We start from the raw sequence: 6000 nt of genomic DNA on the forward strand, positions 1-6000 counted from the left end.
TGCTTTGACTCTTCCACAAGGGACAGCAGTAGAATAAAGTTAACTCAGCCCTTCCTTCTTTGAAGTATTGCTGGGTATTACGGAGTCACATACTTGTATATAATTATCATATTCTAACACTTAAATATTTTCCTGACTAATTTCCTCCTGTCTCTGCTTTGAAAATACCCAGATTATATCCATTAAAAAGTTACAGACTGGGAAATATATGATTTCAAAGGAAATTCTTTTGAACCCTTAAACCCCACTTTTCTTTGCGGCCTCAACCTGTTATTCACAGCTATTCACAGAATTACTGGGGTTTAGTGTTCTGGTTTGTTTTGCTTGTTCTTTATAATGAAAGCCCCCAGCCCCCCTGATGCTGTATATCAGAATGTTATGGCAGGTCTGCTGGGCCGAGTCCAGCATTCTGCGCTCTGTCAAAATACCCATCAGTTCCTGTAGTTTTGCCTAATTAATGGTGCAGTAATGTGGAAACTTTAAACAGCTACAGAAAGGAAAGGAAATGTTGCCTGATTCGCCTTTAATGGATCTCAAAAAGCTTTTCTTCTTGCTTTGTTATTCATGAGATCTTTTTTTGGGCACCTTCATGTTCTTCCTCTCCGCTGTTACTGGTTCTTTCAGCGTGTTTCTGTCTTCCCACCAGCCAGCGATCTGATTGATGTCAGAGATTCATCAGGATTTTCCTGCACCTCAAAACCTGTGTCCTTCGCCGCAGCTTAGTGCTGTTACATCGTGTTCTGTTCACACTTGCTAATGAATGTAATTAATTCATGTTCAGCTGATAGCATCCTTTTGTTTCTGTCCCTCCTTAGCTTCTATTCTTTGAGTAAAATATGGGTAGTTTGGGTAAAGCATTCTCCAGATCCTCATTTTCCTGCTGGGATAGGGAGTGAGGCTGTGCAGCTTGGAGCACAGGGAACGGTGAGCTTTCCTTTTGTTTCTTTTAGAATGGGATGTTAATTAAACAGCAGACAACGAACATGATGCAATCGATTAAGAAAAGACCCTGATACAGATAGTGTTAGGGTTTCCTTCAGAGCCTTGTCGGCATCAGTGGAGCTCTCACCCTGCACCAGCCCCAGGTCAAGGGCAGTGGCTCTGGGTCCATGAGCCAAGACTCAGGAGGATGTGGGGATGAGCGAGTGGAGTTTGCTGATCCTGGTTTAAGGTGGTTTGGGTAGCTTAAAAACACCCTGTTGTGAGGCACTCCAGATGGATGTGAGTGTTCTCAGGGGTGGAGGGAACAACTGAAGGGAGAAAGTTAGTCATCGTCCTGGCAGGCGAGAGCCCATGAGGACAAGCGCTGAATGATGCACAAGGGCAAAAATAGCCCGAGTTTCAAATGTAATGGGATGTGACGGTCGAGTTCCTCCGAGGGAAAACACTCTGAAGTCCTTGTGCACGTCTTCACAAACGTTTTGGTGCCCAGCGCAGCGTAGGAGCTTTTCTTATCTGTGGGACAAACAGGAAATGTTTGGGAAATGGAAAACTAGAGAAGAGAAACTGATGTAAATATATGTAAGGGCCTAAAGTTACAGGAATGATGAGGCACACGTCTCAGTCCAATCTAAACATCCACTTTTTCAGTTTAAAAGCCAAGTCTTTTGTCCATCTAATGTGTGTTAACACTTTCCAAGCCTATTGAGTTGTGCCTGATGTTCTTTGAAAGGGTTAATGTTAGAAGGGAAAAGTTATTTGTGTGGATTTTGACCCGTTTACCCATTGGTTTTGTGAATTCCTTTTCATTGGAGTATGTGTCGAAAGAGACTTGAGGTTTCCCCTCAAACCTTGTCTTAACTATCAAAGTCATTAGAAATGGAATGGTTACATGGAAATTTCATAATCAAATCACTTTTTGTCAGGAATGTTAAGTTCTGGTCTTTGATTTGCTAATTGATATAATGAGCCCTCACCTGGAGCACTGTGTGCAGTTCTGGTGTCCTCAACATAAAAAGGACATGGAACTGTTGGAACAAGTCCAGAGGAGGCCACGAGGATGATCAGGGCACTGGAGCACCTCCCGTATGAAGACAGGCTGAGGAAGTTGGGGCTGTTCAGCCTGGAGAAGAGAAGGCTGCGTGGGGACCTCAGAGCAGCCTTCCAGTACCTGAAGGGGGCCTATAGGGATGCTGGGGAGGGACTCTTCGTCAGGGACTGCAGTGACAGGACAAGGGGTAACGGGTTCAAACTGAAACAGAGGAAGTTTAGATTGGATCTAAGGAGGAAATTCTTTCCTGTGAGGGTGCTGAGGCACTGGAATGGGTTGCCCAGGGAGGCTGTGAGTGCTCCATCCCTGGCAGTGTTCAAGGCCAGGTTGGATGAAGCCTTGTGTGGGATGGTTTAGTGTGAGGTGTCCCTGCCCATGGCAGGAGGGTTGGGACTGGATGATCTTGAGGTCCTTTCCAACCCGAACTATTCTATGATTCTATGACAGGAGCTCAGCAGCCAAAGCGGCAGGGAGCCCTCAGAGCTTTTTGTCGCATCCAGACCAATGCAGTGCTATGATTAACCTGTCCTACTGATGCCATCTTTGGGGTGTTTTAGACAGGAGGCCCTCGTCCGGCTGCTGTGGACTCAGCTGAAGGGCTCTGAGGTTGGATGCTCCAAAGTTACCTTTGCTTTGTCCGGTGGGAACCTCATCAGAATGTTTAAGGACAACCCTAACTAGGGCCTGTCTTGCACACTGCAAACTCCTTCAGGGTATCTGCGTTAGGAGCGGAGTTTCTTTTATTGCTCTGTGTTTGATTATCTTCGTGCTCACAAATAGAATGTTGCAGTCTCCCAGAAAGCGCTTCGTGTTTTGTCAGTGGGGTATTTGCGAGAGGCGTGGCCGGGACGTGGTTTATCCCCATTTAAGGTTTTCATGCCTTAGGGATTGGATAGCCTTTTTTTAATGGAACAGTGTGTATCTCCAGTGGAAGTGTTTTTGTTTTCAAAGTCAAGCGGCACATTGTGGACACATGGAAGTGTGTGGCTTTCAAAAAACAAGCCACTATTTAGGGATGCTTAAGCAGCTAGCGCGGGCCAGTTTGGTGTATTTTTAGCAGTAAAGAGTTCACCATTTGATACAGGGGGATTATTTGATGAACTGAAAGCCGGAGATATCAATTTGGGTTTTGTTGTTTACTTGGAGGTAGAAAGGCTCTGGACTGTTAAACTACTGCCTCGAGCTCTGGAAAGGCAAGTTAAAGTCTCGAGCTCTGGAATAGCAAGTTAAACTCTCCCAAGAGAAACCAGGGTCTCATGGCACCCAACAGGCAAGCTCAAGCTATTGCATGGGAAGCTGATCCTAAGACTGAGCGAAGTCCTAGTCTTTGGCCCTGTCTCTTGTAGGCTATAAAAGAGGATTGTTGTGATTGAAAATCTCTCTAGAAAACCTTCTTCTATGGTTAAAATAAAGCAATATTATTAAGACAAGTAATACTATTACGACTTTAAAAGGAATGCATGCCAGCATGGTCTCCTCATTTGCTGCTTTTTGGAGGACATGCTCACATTGTTAATACTTTCGCTGTTCATAGGCATATGTGTAGTCAAGGCATGACGATAACCTGGGATTTATGCATGCACAGGTTAAATGAATCAGTAGCCTTCAGGAGAGCAGTGCCTCACTATCACAGGGTGAGATGACTTCCTACGTGCTGTTGTACTTTGGTTTTAGGACAAAGTGTAGGGGTGTGAACTGCCGGTTGCTGTGAGCACAAGGCTGTGTGTGACAATGGAATTACTGTACAAACAGTGCTGGATTCTTAACGTGAAACAAGAATGCAGGGAGGAATTTTTAGCACGTTGTCATGCAGCACTCTGTTTCCTGGCTTGTACATTCAAGCTGTGTAATAATATTTATATACAAATGCTGACTGTGATTTTCCACCCCGGAAAAAGGAGATGTCATTTGAAAGTGCTGTGTGTGATGTAAAGCAGAGATTTTTGACTTGTGTACTTGCGTATGGTGTGGGTGTGTGTTTTAATTGTTCAAAAAGAGATCGGTTCAAAAAATACAGCATTCTTGCTCGATAAGCACATTCTTCTGAAGTAAAGGTCATTTTGCTCTTTAAAAGCTGTGCTTGGAAGGGAGGGGAAGGTTCTTGGGTTGTCTTTTCCCTGTTCCTCCTCTTCAAATGCTCTGAAATACATAAGGAATTAACAGCTGGGCTGAAGCAGCTCTTAGACCACGAGCTGGGATGCAGTACCCCGAGAGCTGCAGCCATGACTCTATGTGCGGTGGTGCATGGAAGTTCATTTTTCCCCTGAAGAACCACACTATTTGATCTGGAACCAACGCCTGCACCCTGGAAACACGCAGGCTCCTCCTGCTGTGTGGATGATCACGTTGAGCCTCTGCAGCTTTTCTGGAGCCGGGATTTATAAACAGTTCCAAGGCGACATCGCTGCTTTTCGGCTCCAGCCAAAGGAACTGCTGTGATATGTTGCCAGTTACCAGCACATTTCTGATCCTGGTGTCCTGGGGCCTTGGTTTTCATGCTGAAACCTCTTCTCCTTACAACCCCTTAGTGGACTGTATGTACAGGAAACGATGACAGGCCAAGCTGAGGTGTGTGTGTTCATCTTCTGATCCATGCTTGACCAAAGAAGGCTGGATCACAGCTTTGTTGTATCCTGCTACAATGACAGAACCCAGATGTGAGGATCCTAACTCTTCAGTGTTCCTGTTTTTCTCCTTCATAAACTCTTTGAAGCCAGGGTTGTCATTCTTTTGGTGTAGCGGGGTCCTCCACCTCTCTGGCTCTGTAATAGTGGCGTTGTTGGGCTACAGGTGTACCTATGGCAAGTTGCCTTTCTAGGTAATCTCTTTGTTGACAGCAAGCAGAGGGGTCCAGAGGATAAAAAGGTAGTGGAATAACAATGGGTGGCATAAAACCCCACCTGCTGATGCGGGGTGAGATGTAAAAACCTTTCTGCTCTCTGTACCCAGGCAGCATCACTCTGGCCAGCGTTCCTGCTGCAGCTCCATCCTCCTGGTCTCAAATCCGAATGAATGTGGGCATTCTCAGGTTGAATATCTTTAATCCTGAAAGGGCTCCACTGTCAAAATACTGCTGCAAAGCACAGCTGGGGTGCGCACATGGATGTTCATAGAGACAGCCCAGCTCTACCTGCTAACATAGACCAAGGCCAGTGCTGCTGGGCAGGCTTTGCGTGCTTTAAATCTCCTTAACTCTGCCCAGAGTGGTGGAGCTGTATAGAAACGTGCCTCTTTAGATAACTCATCTTCAGCCTCTGAGCTCCTGGATGCCCTCTAGACCCTCCCAGTGCATGTGGAGGTCTCCACTGTAGTGAGCGGTCTATGGCAAAAGCATGGTTTTTGGCTGGGCTCTTGGATGCCTGAGGATGAATGGGTTATCCAGGGCACTTGGAGACATTTCAGACGTTTGTGGGTTTTCTTTTGTTACACATTTAAATCACAGATGCTGCTTGATACAGAGTAAGTGGGATCCTGTTTCCTCCCTCTCCTTCCTCCAAAGAAAGGAAGCACGATACCAATTGGAGGAACGCAGTCAGGCTTGCCCTGGCTCTGAGCATGGCCCATTGTGACAGCACTTTTGCTTTTCTTCTTTAAACTCAGGAGTTCTGCGCTCTGCTGATTTGTGTGACCAGACGTGCTGCTTTGGCACATCAACAGTGACAGGGTTTGTGTCCCCATGCCATGGCAGGGTCACAGTTTGTGTTTTCCTTGGCTTGCCTCTGGCCATCTTACAAATTTTCCATGTTGTGAAGAATAAGGGCACTTTGTGCTCTCAAAACAAGTTCACTCATCAGGCTTTGCAGTGCCCTTTACATTAAAAGCCTGCGCCGAGCTCAGACCTGCAGTGAAATGAGTGTCTTGGATCGCTCCCTGCTCTTTGTACCTCTCTATTTTCACAAGTCTCCAAGTGTCTTGCCAACAGTTTGCCTCAGAGTTAGTCAGTAAAGCCTTTGGATGGGATTGCTGGTACCCAAGCGCTTGCTGAGGTCGGGGAGGAGCCCCCCTGCAAA

Source organism: Lathamus discolor, chromosome 10, assembly GCF_037157495.1.
Source record: "Lathamus discolor isolate bLatDis1 chromosome 10, bLatDis1.hap1, whole genome shotgun sequence".
NCBI lineage: Eukaryota > Metazoa > Chordata > Aves > Psittaciformes > Psittacidae > Lathamus > Lathamus discolor.